This window comes from Schistocerca nitens, chromosome 4, assembly GCF_023898315.1.
Source record: "Schistocerca nitens isolate TAMUIC-IGC-003100 chromosome 4, iqSchNite1.1, whole genome shotgun sequence".
Lineage (NCBI taxonomy): Eukaryota > Metazoa > Arthropoda > Insecta > Orthoptera > Acrididae > Schistocerca > Schistocerca nitens.
The window spans coordinates 464,995,525-465,016,700 of NC_064617.1; the positions used below are offsets into that span (position 1 = coordinate 464,995,525).

Sequence of the window (21,176 nt, forward strand, 5' to 3'; positions counted from 1 at the left end):
TACCATGGGATGTATTTTGAAGCAGCCTTCTCGGGATGCCCCCCCCCCCCCCCCCCCTATGAACCATGGACCTTGCCGTTGGTGGGGAGGCTTGCGTGCCTCAGCGATACAGATGGCCGTACTGTAGGTGCAACCACAACGGAGGGGTATCTGTTGAGAGGCCTGACAAACATGTGGTTGCTGAAGAGGGGCAGCAGCCTTTTCAGTAGTTGCAGGGGCAACAGTCTGGATGATTGACTGATCTGGCCTTGTAACATTAACCAAAACTGCTTTGCTATGCTGGTACTGCGAACGGCTGAAAGCAAGGGGAAACTACAGCCGTAATTTTTCCCGAGGACATGCAGCTTTACTGTATGATTAAATGATGATGGCGTCCTCTTGGGTAAAATATTCCGGAGGTAAAATAGCCCCCCCATTCCGATCTCCGGGCGGGGACTACTCAAGAGGACGTCGTTATCAGGAGAAAGAAAACTGGCGTTCTACGGATCGGAGCGTGGAATGTCAGATCCCTTAATCGGGCAAGTAGGTTATAAAATTTAAAATGGAAATGGATAGGTTAAAGTTAGATAAAGTGGGAATTAGTGAAGTTTGGTGGCAGGAGGAACAAGACTTTTGGTCAGGTGATTATAGGGTTATAAATACAAAATCAAAGAGGGGTAATGCAGGAGTAGGTTGAATAATGAATAAAAAATAGGAGTGCGGGTTAGCTACTACAAACAGCATAGTGAACGCATTATTGTGGCCAAGATAGACACAAAGCCCATGCCTACTACAGTAGTACAAGTTTATATGCCAACTAGCTCTGCAGATGATGAAGAAATTGATGAAATGTATGACGAGATAAAAGAAATTATTCACGTAGTGAAGGGAGACGAAAATTAAATAGTCATGGGTGACTGGAATTCGTCTGTAGGAAAAGGGAGAGAAGGAAACATAGTAGGTGAATATGGATTGGGAGGAAGAAATGAAAGAGGAAGCCGCCTTGTAGAATTTTGCACAGAGCATAACTTAATCATAGCTAACACTTGGTTCAAGAATCATAAAAGAAGGTTGTATACCTGGAAGAATCCTGGAGATACTAAAAGAGATTTAGGAACCAGGTTTTAAATTGTAAGACATTTCCAGGGGCAGATGTGGACTCTGACCACAATATATTGGTTATGAACTGCAGATTGAAACTGAAGAAACTGCAAAAAGCTGGGAATTTAAGGAGATGGGACCTGGATAAACTGAAAGAACCAGAGGTTGTAGAGAGTTTCAGGGAGAGAATAAGGGAACAATTGACAGGAATGGGGGAAAGAAATACAGTAGAAGAAGAATGGGTAGCTCTGAGGGATGAAGTAGTGAAGGCAGCAGACGATCAAGTAGGTAAACAGACGAGGGCTAAGAGAAATCCTTGGGTAACAGAAGAAATATTGAATTTAATTGATGAAAGGAGAAAATATAAAAATGCGGTAAATGAAGCAGGCAAAAAGGAATACAAACATCTCAAAAATGAGATCGACAGGAAGTGCAAAATGGCTAAGCAGGGATGGCTAGAGGACAAATGTAAGGATGTAGAGGCTTGTCTCACTAGGGGTAAGATAGATACTGCCTACAGGAAAATTAAAGAGACCTTTGGAGAGAAGAGAACCACTTGTATGAATATCAAGAGCTCAGATGGCAACCCAGTTCTAAGCAAAGCAGGGAAGGCAGAAAGGTGGAATGAGTATATAGAGGGTTTATACAAGGGCGATGTACTTGAGGACAATATTATGGAAATGGAAGAGGATGTAGATGAAGATGAAATGGGAGATAAGATACTGCGTGAAGAGTTTGACAGAGCACTGAAAGACCTGAGTCAAAACAAGGCCCCGGGAAGAAGCAGCATTCCATTAGAACTACTGATGGCCTTGGGAGAGCCAGACATGACAAAACTCTACCATCTGGTGAGCAAAATGTATGAGACAGGCGAAATACCCACAGACTTCATGAAGAATATAATAATTCCAATCCCAAAGAAAGCAGGTGTTGACAGATGTGAAAATTACCGAACTATCAGTTTAATAAGTCACAGCTGCAAAATACTAACGCGAATTCTTTACAGACGAATGGAAAAACTAGTAGAAGCGGACCTCGGGGAAGATCAGTTTGGATTCCGTAGAAATGTTGGAACACGTGAGGCAATACCAACCTTACGACTTATCTTAGAAGAAAGATTAAGAAAAGGCAAACCTACGTTTCTAGCATTTGTAGACTTAGAGAAAGCTTTTGACAACGTTAACTGGAATACTCTCTTTCAAATTCTGAAGGTGGCAGGGGTAAAATACAGGGAGCGAAAGGCTATTTACAATTTGTACAGAAACCAGATGGCAGTTATAAGAGTCGAGGGGCATGAAAGGGAAGCAGTGGTTGGGAAAGGAGTGAGACAGGGTTGTAGCCTCTTCCAGATGCTATTCAATCTGTATATTGAGCAAGCAGTAAAGGAAACAAAAGAAAAATTCGGAGTAGATATTAAAATTCATGGAGAAGAGGTGAAAACTTTGAGGTTCACCGATGACATTGTAATTCTGTCAGAGACAGCAAAGGACTTTGAAGAGCAGTTGAACGGAATGGACAGTGTCTTGAAAGGAGGGTATAAGATGAACATCAACAAAAGCAAAACGAGGATAATGGAATGTAGTCAAATTAAATCGGGTGATGCTGAGGGGATTAGATTAGGAAATGAGACACTTAAAGTAGTAAAGGAGTTTTGCTATTTAGGGAGTAACATAACTGATCATGGTCGAAGTAGAGAGGATATAAAATGTAGACTGGCAATGGCAAGGAAAGCGTTTCTGAAGAAGAGAAATTTGTTAACATCGAGAATAGATTTAAGTGTCAGGAAGTCATTTCTGAAAGTATTTGTATGGAGTGTAGCCATGTATGGAAGTGAAACATGGACGATAACCAGTTTGGACAAGAAGAGAATAGAAGCTTTCGAAATGTGGTGCTACAGAAGAATGCTGAAGATAAGGTGGGTAGATCACGTAACTATTGAGGAGATGTTGAATAGGATTGGGGAGAAGAGAAGTTTGTGGCACAACTTGACTAGAAGAAGGGATCGGTTGGTAGGACATGTTTTGAGGCATCAAGGGATCACAAATTTAGCATTGGAGGGCAGCGTGGAGGGTAAAAATCGTAGAGGGAGGCCAAGAGATGAATACACTAAGCAGATTGAGAAGGATGTAGGTTGCAGTAGGTACTGGGAGATGAAGAAGCTTGCACAGGATAGAGTACCATGGAGAGTTGCATCAAACCAGTCTCAGGACTGAAGACCACAACAACAACAACATTCTCGGGATGCGATTCCTTTTTCTCTCTCGACAAGATGAAAATAGTTCTGTGGCTTTTGGATGATATTCTTTTTTAGGGAGAATCATTTTAAAATTGCGTATGGGAATCCTTCTTCATCTTGAAAAATTTGGCCCCGTAATAGTGGATTTTTTTTCTCTCCCCAACGAATCTGTTAACAGAAGAAATTTCTTCTATTGCACATAGGGATTTATTTGCAATCAGAAAGCTTACTTTTCCATTCCTTTGCATGCCTTTTACAAAAGTAGTAATAAATACAATGTACTGACTATCATTTTGGTTCATTTTCACTATAAGCGACGTAAAAACTGAAAATAAGAAAGTCAAAAAGATTGTTTCCCATAGGGATTCGATCCCACGACTCTTTGGTTACCCGTCTGTACTCTTTCCGCTGTGTCATCCGCTGTGTGGAAAACGCGCTAACATAAGGGGCCATGCAGGGCCCGACCCGAGCAAAAAAAGCTTTTTTTTAAATTCTTGGCTATCTTAAGCTCCCACTTAAGTCACTTTAATTTCTAGCCAAGCCATACATATAATATAAATTTGGACGAAATCTGTGATACCGAGTAAGCGCGGCCCCCTTCTGAGACTTACAGCAATGAATTATTTCATTGGATTACAGCATAGAACTTGTATTTACTGATCAAAAGTTTGACATTTCGACTTGATTCAGTCAGCGTTAGTTGAAAATCATTCCCCTTGGACTTGTAACCTGTTGAAATTAAATCGTTTAGAATTGCAGCCTGGCTAACATATCTTACAATTGTTCTGTGACTGTAGAGTTTTGTTCTTAAGCAGTATCACTATAGTTACTCAGGAGATAATTATTATCATATAACGTTGGTGCGATTCAGCGTTAGGCATTTGTAGTCTTAGGTATAATTCTGGTCATTGCTGTATAGTTTCTGATGATATTAATGAAATCGGATGCGAATTTCTCTACCTCCGTTATCGGGAACAGAATTTCAGGGTTCTCCTTAATAGGTCAGTCGTGCACAATACGCAGAAAGTGGCTACTAGGGTAGTGGAGTACGTGTGGCGTGAACATGGGGCTTTCTTAGGTTAGAGAAACAATCCTTTATGATCGAAGACGATTTGCCTGATAAATTATCCATAATGACTTCAGAGAACGTTCGTCGTTGCAGATCAGAGATAGTAAAGGTTAATATGATTTTAGTAAACTGCAGGAGCGTCCAAGGAAAGGTCCCAATATTAGTGTTGCTTACTGAAGGTTATAAACACAGATATTATTAGGAACAGAAAGTTGGTTGAAGCCGGGCGCTAATGACAACGAAATCCTACGTTCAGATTGGAACAGGCGTGTTTGCTGCACTAAAGAATTTGATAAAATATAGCGAGGTAATCACGGATTACATTATGAATTAATATTGGTGAAGTTACGTATCAAAGATCGGTCAAAACTGTAATCGGAAGCTTTTATAGACTTCCTGGATCAGGAGCTTTAGTGGCAGAAGCTTCAGACGGAACGTGCAGAATATCGTTAGTGATTTTTCTGATCATGCCGTTGTAATAGGGAGTAATTTCAACTTGCGAGGATTAGATTGGGAGTGTCATGGTATCAAAACTGGTGCCAGAGACAGGGATTCGTGTGAAGTTGTTCTGAATATCTTGTCCGAAAATTACTTTGAGGAGATTGTTAGAGAACCAACTCGTTAGGGTAACGTCTTAGACCTCCTGGCAACAAACAGATCTGAACTTATCAAATCAGTTAACGTAGAGGAAGGTATCAGTAACCATAAGGCTGTACTGGCATCTATAACAACGGGTCTGACAAAGAATGTTAAAGAGGGTAGGAAGATAGTCTTACTTAGCAAGAGTAATAGGATTCAAATTTCAGAGTATCTTAGAAGTCAACATCAAACAATCGGTGATGAGGACGAAACAAATGGAAAAAATTCAAAATTATCGCCCAATATGCCCCAGGCAAATATGTGAGTAAGGTCTTAAGGCATGGGAAAGAGCCACCAAGTATACAGCAGTGATGGAAAACCGCTACGAAAGCAAAGAGAACTTCACCTCAGATTCAAGAGAAGTAAAAACCTAGCAGACGAACAAAAGCCGAACGAAGCGAAATTGAGCGTAAGGAGAGCAATAAGAGAAGCGTTCAATGACTTTGAAAGTGAAACACTGTCAACCGATCTGAGTAAAAACCCTACCAGGGTATGGTCGTATGTAATATCAGAAAGCGGTTCAAAATCATCTATCCATTCACTCAGTGACCATGCTGGCACCGAAAAGGAAGATGACATAGAGAAGGTCGAAATACTGCATTCGGTCTTCAAAATTGTTTCACAGCGGAAGACCGTAACACGGTCCCTCATATCAATCATCGTACGAACGTCAAAATGGCGGATATTGAGATAACCGATCGCGGGATAGAAAAACAACTACAATCGCTTAGTTGTGGAAAGGCATCAGCACCAAATTAGATGCCTATAAGATTTTACAAAGTTAGTGCCAAAGATCTTGCTCCCCTTCTAGCAGTAATTTATCTTAGATCGCTTGAGCAACGAAGGGTACCTAGCGATTGGAAGCAGGCCATTCCCGTTTTTATGAAGGGCCGTAGTACAGATGCACACAATGATATACCTATATCGCTGACGTCAGTCTGTTGTATAATTACGGAACATGTTTCATGCTCAAGAATTATGACGATCTTGGAGAAGGAAAATCTCCTCTATAAAAATCAACATGGGTTCCGAAAACAGAGCTCCTGTGATACTCAACTCACTTTGTTCCTCCATGAGATCCACAATGCCGTGGACAACAGCGCTCAGGTTGATGCCGTGTTCCTTGACTTCAACAAGGCATTTGAAACCGTCCCACACTGCCGTTTAGTGAAAGAAAAAATACTTATCGATCATCGGAGCAGATTTGGGCAAGGATTCAAGACTTCCTTGCAGACAGAACCAACACGTAGCTTTTAACGGAACAAAATCGACAGATGTAAAGGTAATTTCCGGAGTACCCAGAGGAAGTGTGATGGAATCGTTACTGTTTACATTACATATAAATAATCAAGTAGAAATCGTCGGATGCGGAGCATCACTGAAATGATACAGAATTTGCGCTGTACATCATTAAAACAAAGGCGTTTTTCGTTGCGACGAAGTCTTCTCACAAAATTCCAATCACCAACTTTCTCTTCCGAATGCGAAAACATTTTGTTGACACCGAACGACGTAGGGAGAAATAATTACCTCGATAAATTAAGGGAAAACACACCTCTTACGGAAAGATAGAGGTGTTCGTTCTGTCCGCGCGCTATTCGAGATTGGAATAATAGAGAATTGTGAAGGTGGTTTGATGAACCCTCTTCCAGACACTTAAATGTGATTTGCAGAGTATCCATGTAGATGTAGATGTAGACGTATGGCTGTTCGCAGATGATGCGGTTGTCTAAAACAAAGTAGAAACGCCAGAAGATAATAACGATTTGCAGAATAACCTCTAGAGAACTGATAATGGTGCAGGCTCTGGAAGTTGAGCGGTTCTAGGCGCTTCAGTCTGGAACCGCTCGACCGCTACGGTCGCAGGTTCGAATCCTGCCTCGGGCATGGATGTGTGTGATGTCCTTAGGTTAGTTAGGTTTAAGTAGTTCTAAGTTCTAGGGGACTGATGACCTCAGATGTTAAGTCCCATAGTGCTCAGAGCCATTTGAACCATTTCTGGCAGTTGACCGTGAACGTAAATAGATGTAACATATTATGCATACATAGGAAAAGAACTCCGCTGCTTTATAACTACACTATTAATGACAAACTGCTGGAAACCGTATCCATCGTAAAATATCTAGGGGCAAGTGTCCGGAACGATCTTAAGTGGAATGACTATATAAAACAAATTCTGGAAAAAGCAGGTGCCAGACTCAGATTACTGGCAGAATCTTAAAGAAATGTAACTCATCCACGAAGGAAGTGGCTCATAAGGCGCTTATTCGACCGGTTCTTGACTACAGTTCATCTATCTGGGATCCCTACCAGATGAAACTTATAGAAGACATAGAAAAGTTCCTATGAAGAGCGGCACGTTTTGCAAGGGATCTTTTAGTCGGCACGAGAGCGTTACGAAGATGCCCAACGAACTACATTGGCAAACGTTACAAGAGAGGCGTTGTGCATCAGGGACAGATGTTCTACTGAAATTTCGAGAGAGCACTTTACGGGGAGAGTCGGACAACATATTACTTTCCTCTGCATACGTCTCGCTTAGTGACCATGAGGAGAAAATTCGGTAAATTAGATTCAATACCGAGGCTTACCGACGATCATTCTTCGCACACGCTACTCGCGAGTGGAACAGGATTGGAGGGCTCAGTTGATGGTACTAAAAGTACCCTTCGCCACACACCATTAGCTGGCTTGCGGAGTATGATGTAGATGTAGATTATTATTGTCAGTCTGTCCGCTTACCAGCTTGTCTATCAGGTACAATAACTGTCTCATCTTCAGTCATTAATGGTATTGTTTCTACAAATTATGTTGTACTCCATTCACAGGGTACATAAACTGAGTTGGGCTCACAATAAATGTTCAGACAGCCAGAAAATCCATTGCAGACACACTCGAAATTCTCTGGTACAGTGTTGTGCACCGAGTATCATACAGTGAAAATGTTTTTGGAAAAAGTAACAGAGCGGGAGGACGCAGTGGTGAAGACACTGTTAGTGCATTTGGGAGAATCTCGATAGTTATCAACATCAGGCAAGCCAGATCTAGATTTGCCGTCGGTACCCAAAATCACGTTAGTATGCATGGTGGTGTTGAAAAGATATCGATATATCAGTATACCGATATTTTTCAATAATATATAGATATATGTGTATTAGCGATGTTTTTTCACATTTTTCGGTAAATATTTGAAATTGTTCTATTGAAATTGTAGTAGAACATAAGTTTTCTTTCACTGTATGCAGGAATTTACAACTTATTGAGCTTTCATCGCGTCCAATCTTTCCCTCCGACTGTGTGAAGCAAGTATAGGTGACACAAACGAAGTAATCCGACTGCAACGGTGGGTGGCGGTGTGAACAGAATAACAAGATTTAGCACACCAGTGTGCTATTTCTTCACACCGGAATTCTTCAAAAACAGTTGTTGAAAATGGTGAACTAAAATCAAAATGAGAAGACATGTGAGGGAAAAGTGCTGACGTAATTGGCGCTCGGCACTGCCCGCAGAAACTGCAACGATTAGCTTCACCACGCAATTTTTACACTGCAGCTGCTAGGCAGCAATGAAGAAACAGGGAGGTCGATATGAATTGTTCCTGGTAAATCCAATATGTGACTTAACCGAACTACAGACCCATCGGACACATTTTGATGTGCCATTTACATGCAGTTACCATTCTTAGCAAAGTGGTTGTCACAAAGCGTAAACTTGCAGAGTTTTCCTTTCAGTTCTTGCTCTAAGGGGGATAGGAAGGCTGCTAACTTGTTCATGTACAGAATATCTGATAATAAATCGATACTTAAATATACATTGTGCAGCCGATATTTTTAGAGGCAAGTAGGTCGATATACCAACACTATTTTCCTACATATCGCGTGACGATAATGATATCCCTATGGATCCTAATCAATAGTTTGCAGTAGCCTTTCGTATTGCCATACCATGACCGTACACGGGTCCTTCGCTTTCAGGGCCAATATCTTACCTCCTGCAAAGAGAGCTTCCGCCTTTAACTTCAGTGTGATGTGCCTTTCCCGATAATCACTAGACCTCTAGCTAAATAGGCGTTGCACGCTCTGTGCCACTTGGAGACGTTCGTTAGAACTTTTCCTTCTTTGGGAATGAAACCTTAAAGAAATTTCTCACATGTTACCAGTGCTATGCCCTATAAGTAATACTTCGTGTACAAAACAACATTGTGAAATAGTATTCAACAAATATATACATGTTCCTTCGTATCAAACATCATAAAGTGACTCATAGCTACATCTGAAGGCACAGGGTGGTAGTCGAAAGTTTCTACCTCAAGCACTTTGTTGACCTGAGAGATTCTTTGGAAAAGAATGACAAATTATGCGTATCAGTAAATTTCCTCTATGTGATACTGTATATGAAAGTTTATCCTATTATGAATCATATCAGGGTGAATTAAATGACTTATCGTTACAACATGAGCCGTAACCCTTCTGGCTCCGCCAGCCGGGTTGGCCGAGCGGTCCTCGGCACTACAGTCTGGAACCGCGCGACCGCTACGGTCGCAGGTTCGAATCCTGCCTCGGGCATGGATGTGTGTGATGCCCTTAGGTTAGTTAGGTTTAAGTAGTTCTAAGTTCTAGGTGACTGATGACCTCAGAAGTTAAGTCCCATAGTGCTCAGAGCCATTTGAATTTGAATCTTCTGGCTCCAATATGTTACGACGAATGTATTAAAGTGGTAAACAGATTATACTCGCTGAATAGACGCACTAATCATGTTAGGGATCGGTACTTTGAAGAGGTATAAAAATTTTTGTGCAAAACTCCTTCGTTGGGGACTACCAGAGATGATATTAGCGTTACTTTGTATCAAGAATATTTTCGTTATTCGCTTACAAACTATTTCGAGCAAGTCAGCTATGTCACGGTACTAGATATAAAACTGTTGGCTATTACAGCGAAATTGTTACATATGAGTTAACTGGAATGTGTTTACATTTCAATTCTTTTGGATTACATTCGAATTAGTAAACTGGTCTGAATAAATACAAGGTTATTATAAACGACCGGAGCGATTACACAGGTTTTGCTGTAGTTATATTATTTGAGATACTGTCACGGAGCTTTGCACGCACCCAGAGAAAAACTCAAACATTTTTTCTTTTGCGTATTGGAAAAGCTCCATTGGTGATTCACTACTGATTCTGCAGATATTAAGTCGATAATCAAGTTCTTCCCATGTTCAGCGCAGAATGTCTCTGTCAGTCTGTTCAAAGCCGCTGTTGATGCGAGCTCGCTGTTGTGGTAGGTATGTTGGTAGAGGCGTAAACACTGAATGTTTCGCACAACCCTAAACAAAAATATCCACAAGGAGTTAGATCGGGAAAGCATGGAGAACATGGCATGAACTGCTTAGCATAAACCACACCACGACCGATCAATCGGTTTATCAGTTCTCTGTTTAAGAATTCACGAACATGGCGAAGGAATTGGGGTGGAGCACCATCCTGCTGGTAGATTAAGTCCACACCGACGGTATCCAGTTGTGCCATGAATCAATTATCCAGCATGTCCAGGTACATGGTCTTTTCACAGAAGAAAAAGGGACCGTAAACTTAAAACCATGAAACTGCACAGAACAGGTTAACTTTTGGTGAATATCGAATGTGTGGAGATTCTCTGTCCCACAGATTCGGACAGTGTGTCTGTTACATGTGCCGTTTACAAAAAAAAAAAAAAAAAAAAAATTTGCTTCATCACTCAAGACGAGTTTCTCACAAAACCCATTCCCTTCCATAAGCTGTTACAACTGAGCCAAAAATTCAAATCGTCCGACTTTGTCGTCGGAAGTCATGGCTTGTATGAGTTTAAAGCGGTAAGGCTTCTGATCCAGTCGTTTCCTTAGGGTGTTCCACACGATCGGTTGCGATACGTTCAACTCTCTGTTTCCTCTATTGGTCGGCTTCTGTGGGCTAAATGAGAAACTCACCCTCACGAGGTTTCTTGACTCACTGCAGGCAGACCAATTAATTTCCCCTTGCAGGAGCATCCTGAAACCTTAAATTGTGCATTGACAACGCAGAATGGAGTTGGTAATTGGTGGATCTTAGTTGCTGTTCTTTCTGAAGTGTCGTTGTACTCTTGCGGAAAACTGGAGTCAATGCATTTCAAAAGCAACGTACGCTTTCTCGGTGCATGTCGCCATATTGCCTAACTGTTAACTGCTGCGCTCTCGTTGCAGAAATCTGAAGTTCAGCTGCAACAATACCAATATTTTTGGACTTTTCTCTATGAGTGTTGAGCTTTGTGACAATATTAGATTCATGTAGCTACAGCAAATTTATGAAATCGTTTCAGTCATGTGTAATAACTGATGCAATGAATGAAAATTTAAACGGAGGCTGAAATTGGATGGCAGGCCTCCTGCTTACCAGGCAGATGCGCTAACCACTACGCCACCCTGGCACAGTGGCGGTGATCAACTGCCTGCACCACCTTAGCGCACATCCCTTCTCAGTGTAAATTCCCATTCATACCTCAGCCCACCTGATATTCTCCCTGAACTCAAACAGCATTGCAGAGGGTCTCCAACTGTATTGGAGTAGCATCTCAGCATCAAATGGAAAGGGGGTCCTGCCTGAAACCTAGGCATTGGTGCTTAAATCAAATGAAATTACATGGATCCAGGAACTTTTCTCAGTCTCAAACGCCTGTGATGCGTATATGCAGATTGAAGCGAGAAATGAAAATTTCTGCCATGATCAGGATTTGAACCTGGGTCTCCTCCTTACTACGGAGATGGGTTAACCACTTTGTTTTTTTTTTTATTTTAGTTAATCTCGTTTTGTTCTGTATTGTTCGCTGAATTCGTTTGGGGAGGACGTCCGATGACACCCTTTCAAGCTCTTTGTTGATCCTTTCACTTAGTTTTTTTTTTCTTACAGAGGTCGGCTAACCCTCTGACCGAACACGCTGAGCTACCATGTCGGCATCACTACACCAGCAAGTCGTAGTGGCTTTGCACAAATGCATGGACTTCATTCAACGTTCTCGTGTTATTCTAATAGAGTTGGAGAACCTCGGCAGTGGCGTTTGAGTTTAGTGGGAATACCAAGTGGACTGAGGCATGAATAGGAATTTGGATTGAGGAGGGAAACGTGCTAGGGTAGCCTTGTGCAGTTGTGTAAAGCCACATTGTGAGGGTGGCGTAGTGGTTAGAGCACCTGCCTAGTAGGTTGGAGACCCGGCCTCATGGCATGGCTGCCTTTATTTAATTTTATTTCTTTATTGTAGGTTTAGTTTTTATATGACTTATACCTTTTGGTAGGTTTATTTGTTATAGTTTGAGTTTCTATTTTATCATTTTTTATTAATACTTATCTGTTTGTTTTATCTCGTGAGATTTTTTTTTAATACATTAAAACACTTATGAGCTACTGAAGCATCTTCATCTTCTATGCATGACTGTCTTTAACTTTTCGCTGTCGCTACGCAAGGCGGGTGACCTTGAACGAGCTTCGCCTGGCTACCGCTGGGCCTCGCAGGATCGCGCTCTAGTTTTAACAGAACGCGATCCGCTGCTAAAGCCTACTTCCGGCGCCGCCATTACTCGATAAGGTGGCGCTACTTCCGGGCAACGCCTTGGTACAAATTTACATTCGTTGCTTCAGTCTGTACATATACATCATAGATGTTTGAGACTTTAGACCCCCTGGTAAAGGGATGCCTAAAACGCTAGAACGTAATACAGTTAGACAAAGAGAAGAATTTTTTGAACTCGTCATACCAACCCTTCACTAAAAGAGGCTAGGAACCTGTGGTTATCGGTATACGTATAAATAACGTAACAATATGTTTAGAAGGTTCCCGTCCGTTCCAGCCGCTTCATTTGTTAATTAGCACCGACGCGAAGGATTGACTCCATCTAATTAGTAAAGAAGGAGACTGACTGCTTACTCAGCTGTACATGTATCCGTGATGAAGTGTGGAAAACGCTGCCGTATGAAAATAAACCTCAAATGGATTATGACCATACCATAGACAATAACATACAATTGTCATATTTCGAAATATCTCGTGATTTTGAGAAGTGTAATTATAATGATCGCCTAATAGCAGTCTGTAATTATCCAAGAAAATGCTCTTGCCAAATCTGCAACACCTCAGTGTTGAAACAGTCGAAGCATAAAGAACAGTGACATAGGAAGAAACAGAATCTCGCTAAGGTACGTGGCGCCGATGCTATGAGGTGCTACACGTGTCTATTTAAACGAACTGCGCTGCATCATCTGTCTCATTTTCCTTCATTTCCAGAGATAACCTCCACGTGGTACCGCAAGACGTCGCAAATGGAAAATGATTGAGTTGATTACCAGATATGAAAGCCTTCATCCTGCCCCATTTAGCTTAATTTGACCTCCACGTTTCCACTGAGTGCTGTAAATCCGTTTTCTCCCCGTTAGCGTAGCTACATCTAAGCAGACACTAACTCGATATATTGCGCCACCGCAAGGAGGTAAGAGAAAAACTGGGATGGTGAAAAGCAGCGTAGAGGGTCGTTCATCTTAATTAAGATGCGCCTCGTTTGCCTCGTGAGCCTAAGATCTGCAGTTTTCTTGAATGTGTAAACAAGTTGTCGCAGACCTGGCTACTAGCTACTCAAGGCCAAGGAGTACAGACTCGGTTAGGAGTTACGGTCAGTACCTCAGTTGCGCTCTGTATATTGTTAAAGAGTTTAAGAAAATTTACGTAACGATGGTGTCGTCTCAGTTACTGCTTCAATAAGTTTTTAATGTACATATCTAGATAGCAGTTTATTGCAGGTCGTCGGAGCAACGAAGTGTATCAAGGGATTGGAAATAAGTACAGATCATTCCCGTATTCAAAGAAGTGGGCAGACAGATGTACGTAATTATAGATCTACGTCGATTACGTCTGTTCCAGCATTATGGACTATTATGGTGTTGTTGGAGAGCTTAATTCTCCTCAGTAGAAATCAAAACAAGTTTTATAATCAGAGTTATTATGAAAGAAATCTTTTTCTTTTAATTATGGAATGAAGGCTTTCACGACAGGATGACATAGCTGCTAGTAAGACTTTCGGGATATGAGGTCGTGGTCCAAGAAACTCTTCTGCTCCTGACGTTTCGTCCAAGACTGGGCTGGACGCAACGTCACGAACAGAGAACTTTCTTGGACCACAGCCGCACATCCCGAAAGGTTTACCAACAGCTCTTTCTTATAAGGTGCATAATTTAAGCAGCAACTTGCCACAAGTCTGCTTCAAAAGGTATATTTAACGCAAACCAACTCCAGTTACATATTTATTAGACATCTATCTTCAGATGTCTCTTAACAACTTGTGTGCAGTGGTAAATGTTCTGTGCGAGGAATCCGTCCTGTATTTTTGCTACGCATTACAAAGCTGACGCTTTTCAGACGTGCACTAAGTGATAGGTGATTAATTTCCTTTAAAGTGCTCTAAGTTGCATGTTTCCTGGCAGAACAAACGCTCAGCATTTAAAAAACGTGGCCTAGCTTCACATGAGTGATAAAAACAATTTTTTGTAATAAATTCGAAACCGGTAATGGTTTGAGTTAAACATTTTTAAACAATACTTGTTGTTAGTTAGTGCTTAAATTATAAACAATATAACAGTGTGTACAAGTTAACTGCCGTCTTTAGAAAATGTAATAAAAGTCCTATTAAGGGCAGACGCGTTTCACTTTATTTTAAAATATCTTCAGTGGTCACTGTGACAGTATGGTTTTATCTCTTACAATTTGTTTAACGGTTTTTATTCTTTTCTTTACCCACGGTTTATTGTTGTTGTTTGCATTCTTCTTCGTCTCCCACGTGCATGCGTTAACTTTCCGCCCACAGCACTTTCATTGGACTTCATACATTCACTGAACTGTCCTCCAGTCATTGAGCGTGTTTTGTTTTTCTATTGTAAGATGCGTTCGTCGTTTGCCTGTTTTGATAGTGCTGGAAGCGTCTGCTATAGCTCTGTGAGAATATTGTCAGACTAGCGAGAGGGCGAAAGAGAGAGAGACAGAGAGGTGAGTGCCTGTGTGTGTGTGTGTGTGTGTGTGTGTGTGTGTGACTGTGTGTGTGTGTCTGTGTGTGTATGTATGTATGTGTGAGATTATATTATTTTTTTCAATTTTTTCTTTTTCATTTATTTCATTAATTTTTTTTAGTGCGGGCAATTATCTTTGCGTGCTTCTGCGTGCGTGTGTGTGTGTGTGTGTGTGTGTGTGTGTGTGTGTGTGAGAGAGAGAGAGAGAGAGAGAGAGAGAGAGAGAGAGTGTATGTGTTTGTGAATGGAGCTAAGTTGTCCTAGCTACTGTATGTGTTAAGTTATTGCTTTGCTATGGTAGAGTGGTGTAAGACAGGGATATAGTCTTTCACCCCTACTGTTCGATATGTACGAGGATGAGTCAAATGAAAAACTTAAATATTTTTTTAATATATTATTTATTGTGCAGAAGTGCTACAAAGCTGTATCACTTTTCAACATAATCTCTCCCACGCTCAATGCAAGTCCTCCAGCGCTTACAAAGTGTACAAATTCCTTTAGAAAAAAATTCTTTTACTAGTCTGCGCAACCACTCATGCGCCGCGTGGCGCACCTCTTAATCAGAACGGAACTTCTTTCCTCCAGATGCGTCTTTGAGTGGTCCAAACATATGGAAATCACTTGGGACAGGTCTGGTGAGTATGGTGGATGAGGAAGACACACAAAATGCAGGTCTGTAATTGTCTGTTGTACAGGCAGTGTGGGGCCTTGCATTGTCATGCTGCAAAAGGACACCTGCTGACAGCAATCCAGGTCGCTTTGATTTAATTGCAGGCCGCTGATGTTTTTTTAGGAGATCTGTGTATGATGCACTGGTGACAGTGGTTTCTCTAGGCATGTAATGCTCCAAAATGACGCCTTTTTCGTCCCAAAAGAGAGTCAGCATGACCTTCCCTGCTGATGGTTGTGTTCGAAACGTCTTTGGTTTTGATGATGAGGAATGACGCCATTCCTTGCTCGCTATCTTCGTTTCCGGTTGGTGGAAGTGAACCCAGGTTTCGTCCCCAGTAACGATTCTTGCAAGAAAGCCATCACCTTCTACTTCAAAGCGCCGAAGTTCTTCACAAGCATCAACACGCCGTTCTCTCATTTCAGGAGTGAGCTGTCGTGGCTCCCATCATGCAGACACTTTGTGGAACTGGAGCACATCATGCACAATGTGGTGTGCTGACCCATGACTAATATGTAAACATCCTGCAATGTAATTTAGTGTCACTCGGCGGTTTTCCTTCACCATGGCTTCAACTGCTGCAATGTACGGTGGAGTCACAACTCGTTGTGCCTGACCTGAATGAGGAGCATCTTCCACTGAAGTCACACCATTTGCGAACTTCCTACTCCATTCGTAGACTTGCTGCTGTGACAAACATGCAACACCGTACTGAACCTTCACTCGTCGATGAATTTCAATAGGTTTCACACCTTCACTACGCAAAAATCGAATAACAGATCGCTGTTCTTCCCTGATGCAAGTCGCAATTGGGGCGGTCATTTTTATACTGATACTGCGACGGTATGTGTGCATCTGCACTACGCTGCCACCTACAGGCCATTCCGCACACTGTTTGTAGCACGCTTACCAACTTACAGGATAACGGCGCGAAATTTCGATTTGTTATTACAAATTTAAAGTTTTCATTTGACTCACCCTCGTACATCGAAGAAGCAATGATACACAAGATATGCCGGCCGCGGTGGTCTCGCGGTTCTAGGCGCTCAGTCCGGAGCTGCGCGACTGCTACGGTCGCAGGTTCGAATCCTGCCTCGGACATGGATGTGTGTGATGTCCTTAGGTTAGTTAGGTTTAAGTAGTTCTAAGATCTAGGGGACTGATGACCACTGATGTTAAGTCCCATAGTGCTCAGAGCCATTTGAACCATTTGAACACAAGATATCATCTACATATCTAAACCAGTATTTGATGTTTTCACTCAAAGGTTCTGTTTTTAGAAAATTAGTTGAAAGGTATATCTGTCTCAGTGATAAATTAGTATCCTTTGATGTCAGCAGTTTGTTTTCTAGCATACCAGTAATAGAATGCATTGATATTCTGACAGAGCTGATGCATAAGTCTAATGTCAATCCTGTAGAATTGAATGACTTGAGACTGGCCACACACACATGCCTCGCACAGAACTATTTCCAGTTCCAAGGGACTCTTTATAAACATTTAGATGGCTTAGCTATGGGTTCCCCTCTTAGTCCACTGTTGGCTGAAATATTTGTGGACCATTTTGAACAAAATTTTCTAGAAGCAGAACCTTTGAGGGCAAACATCAAATACTGGTTTAGATATGTAGACGATGTCCTGTGTATGTGGACTGGTTCTGCAAGACAACTCAACACATTCTTGAAAAACCTAAACAGTCAACATAAAAATATCCAGTTCACAATGGAGATTGGCAAAAAATCCATAAACTTCTTAGATCTCACCATTGATACCAGTACACACACATTGTTTCAAAATTTACAGAAAAACAACAACTACAGACACAGTAATACCTTCTTGCTCACAACACCCCATAGCTCACAAACATGCAGCTTTCCACTCAATGGTACACTGTCTCATATCCATCCCCATGTCCATAGATGATTTTAAAGCAGAGTTAGATACAATAAAATTTATTGCCACACCTAATGGCTACAATCCAGTTCTTATTGACCACATCTTGCACAGGAAACAAAAACGGAAAATTATACCCCTCCTCTATGCCCCGCCTGCTCCCCCACCCACTGTCTGCAATAAATGGTGTATATTACCATTTCTAGGTCAGGTATCACAGATTGAAGCCAAAGCACTGAAATCCTGCAAGTATAGGTTTTCCTACTATCTCAGGAACACGACAGCCTAGTGTGTTCTTAATAGCAAAGTCAAGATCCATTTATTAGCCAACAGTGGGGTATACAAAATCACCTGTTCTGATTGTGACAAATTTTACATTGGTCAGTCAGGCAGAGACATATTAACTAGACTGGCTGAACATGAACGCAGCTGGAGGTTGCAGAATTCAGAATCTGCATTTGCTGAGCATGTACTGAGTGAGGGTCACAACTACCAGCCAGTGTCCCATGTTCTTCAGTTAGCAAACAAAGGGCATAAACTCAACTTGCTGGAAGCCCTGGAAATTAACGAACATCTTGCTCACAGTACAGATCTCATCCTAAATGACCAGACACAGCTCAACACTTCCTCTCTCCTAAACTTCATATAACCATCTTTGTTGTTCATTACTTCCCACACTCTCTCTTCCTACATGTTCCCATTTCCCTGTATTCATTAAGTTGTTTTGTTTTGTTGAAGTTGTCTTTGTATTCCACATAGACTGTAGTTTCCATAGTTAAGGCTTTCTTTTAACTGTTACTTGTGTTACTGTCCATGTTTAACACCCCTTGTAGTTGTCTCATCAAATACTGTTTATATTTTACTTTGCTCATTTATTTAATGAAAACTGTTACACAGCCACTGCTTTGGTTATAATGTTAATGTTAAAAGGCAGTACCACCACACTCTCCAACTGTAGGTTCCCTGAAACACCTCCATTTTCCTGCATTTATTTATTTCTGTTTATCTTACTGATATTGCTTAAGTTCCTTATGCATTCTGTATTTGCAGTGATAACTGTTTCTTCTTTTAATTGGTTGTGTATCACTCTCCATGTTTCACACCTCCTTATGCAGCCTTGACTAGTACTAATTTTATTTTATTTTATTAGTTTTGTTTATTAATAGAAACTGTTATGTAGGCATGCTATACCTATTGTGTGCTAAAGGTTTTCCTGTCTACTCCATTGTTATCTATATACTGTTCGGTTTTTACATTTTCATTGCAAAGATGTTACTTACTGTATGTTTCTACTTCAGTCTAGATGTGTTACGTCTCTTCCACTGTTGTTTGCTAACATTTAACTTCTTTGGTGATAATACTCAGTAAATATCCGAAGATGGCCTTGTGAGCCGAAAACTGGTTAACAATAAAAGCAATTTTGTAGAACAAAAGCAAACTGGTGCTTTTTATTTATTATAATGTTGTTCTACCAAGAACCGACGGAAGATTCTGTTAATATGATAAAAAGTGCCACAACAGCACAATTATCCATCTTTTATAGTAGATTACTGAGACAAAAATCAAACTCAACACAAAACATTTGGTTTAACAAAACAGTGTTTGCAACGCAAAATTACGCCAAAACACGTCTCCATAAAGTCAAGAGGAACATCCGTGGCTACAAAAAAAGCCGTTGACGTCGCAAGATACACGTGGATAAAGGAAGAAATGAAGAAATGGTATCGTGTTCGTGACAACGTGTGTACACATCTAAAAGTGGTACATATGGCAATCACATCTAAGTTACACCCCTGTGAGTTTTTCCTTAGAATTTCAGTTTTACCTCGTTCTGAAAATCTCACTGGAGTCTTTGTTGAGTTGTTAGTCCAAAACATATGAAATAGTCAGTCCTCAACTCTTGATATTTTTGTGCTTATTTTCCAAAACGGAAGTCCGCGAGTAACGAAGAACTGGTCTCCTTTGTAGAATTATAACTTTCCTGCATACAGTAAGCCAGTAATAATCTTAGAGATCTCGGGTAGAAAGAACACAAAAAACTTGTGCGAAGCCGGACGTTGTGACCCAGCGGTTGTAGGCACTTCAGTTCGGAACCACTCTGCTGCTACGGTCACAGGTTCAAATCCTGCCTCGGGCATGGATGTTTGATGTCCTTAGGGTATTTAGGTTTAAGTAGGGACTGATGACCTCAGATGTTAAGTCCCATAGTGCTTAGAGCCATTTTGAACTTGTGTGAAGGAGTGCTCTGTGATCATAAGGGGACAACTATAACTCAAGAGAATTTTTGCGTGTGGGAGACAAAAATTTCCACCACGGTCGGTACTTATGAACCTTTTGGGCATCATCGTTGCCGAAGGCAATGGATTCAGTAGAAACGCAGATCGTCTCTGGTATGTAAACTATCTCGACATTAGAAAAGCCTTGATGACAATCTTTAAAAAATAACACAAAAAATATACATATGTTTTATGGAAAAGGCAACAGTATCAGCAAGCAATATGATGCCACTTTCAAATACAAAATGCGCCTTCCTGTGGTTATAATTTACTCGACAGTTTTCATATTTGAAATCTACAGTTACCAATGACATATTTTCATGTACAAACGTATAACTGTTGCGTACATACAGACTTAATAGCTATAAAGATTAATTTAAAGGCTGTCCTAGATATCGAAGTGTTTTCACAAACTTGATGGATATAAAGTTCAATAATTCTGCAGAAGTCACTTAAACTAAATACATGTAGCTTAAATGCAGCTTCACAACACTTTATATTAAAGGCAACGTACTGAACGTAAGATATAAACTTCTTTATGCTGAACACAGACAAAAGAAAATCATTAAGTACATTTAAAGAAGACCATTTCACTGAGACTGCGGACTTGTTAAGCCAAACAACCTAATTAAAGAATAGTAGTACTCTACCAGAATCTACATAAATCTACGCCTGATGAAAATGAGGTGCTGCATGTTAACGCTATAGAAATAGGAGGTTGCTTGTAAGGTGCCCTCTAAACTATCAGTTTTGTGAAAATATCCACAAATTAGTCAAAGCTAGCATTGCTAAGCCTAGAATAAATTATAAGAATTTTTTTGCAAGATTGTCCTCAGGAAAAACAGCGATCGGTAAAATTATATTAAAATTATTTCAATAAAACAATTCTGATGGCTATATTCCTTTGGTAAACGGTTTGATTCTTTCATAATACCATCTGCAGACCATTTATTAATCCTTAGTGACAACAGGAGTCGGTGGCGTGGATCAGGCGGCTCTGGAGGCATTTGGAACACTGATGTACACTTTTACTACTACTTTCAACGAATTTTTAAAATACTGAATCCCAAGTGAAGTGTTTTGCAATTTAAACCGGAAATATTAAGTCAGTTAGATGAAACTTCAGTGTTCGTGTCTACTTTAGTTTTATTTCCGTCACTACAACCGGAATACGATATTTATAACAAAGGCTGATAGATTCAGCATTAACTTCTGAAAAATGAATTTAGTTATTATATCTGTATCTTTAATAA

The 21,176-nt window shown here is 40.8% G+C and overlaps 1 long non-coding RNA gene across 1 annotated transcript in view; it reads left to right on the forward strand.

Annotated features, from left to right (window-relative positions):
* LOC126252831 (uncharacterized) overlaps positions 1-21,176 on the forward strand; it is a 674,555-nt gene that overhangs the window by 470,581 nt on the left and 182,798 nt on the right. The gene's annotated exons all lie outside the window — the stretch shown is intronic.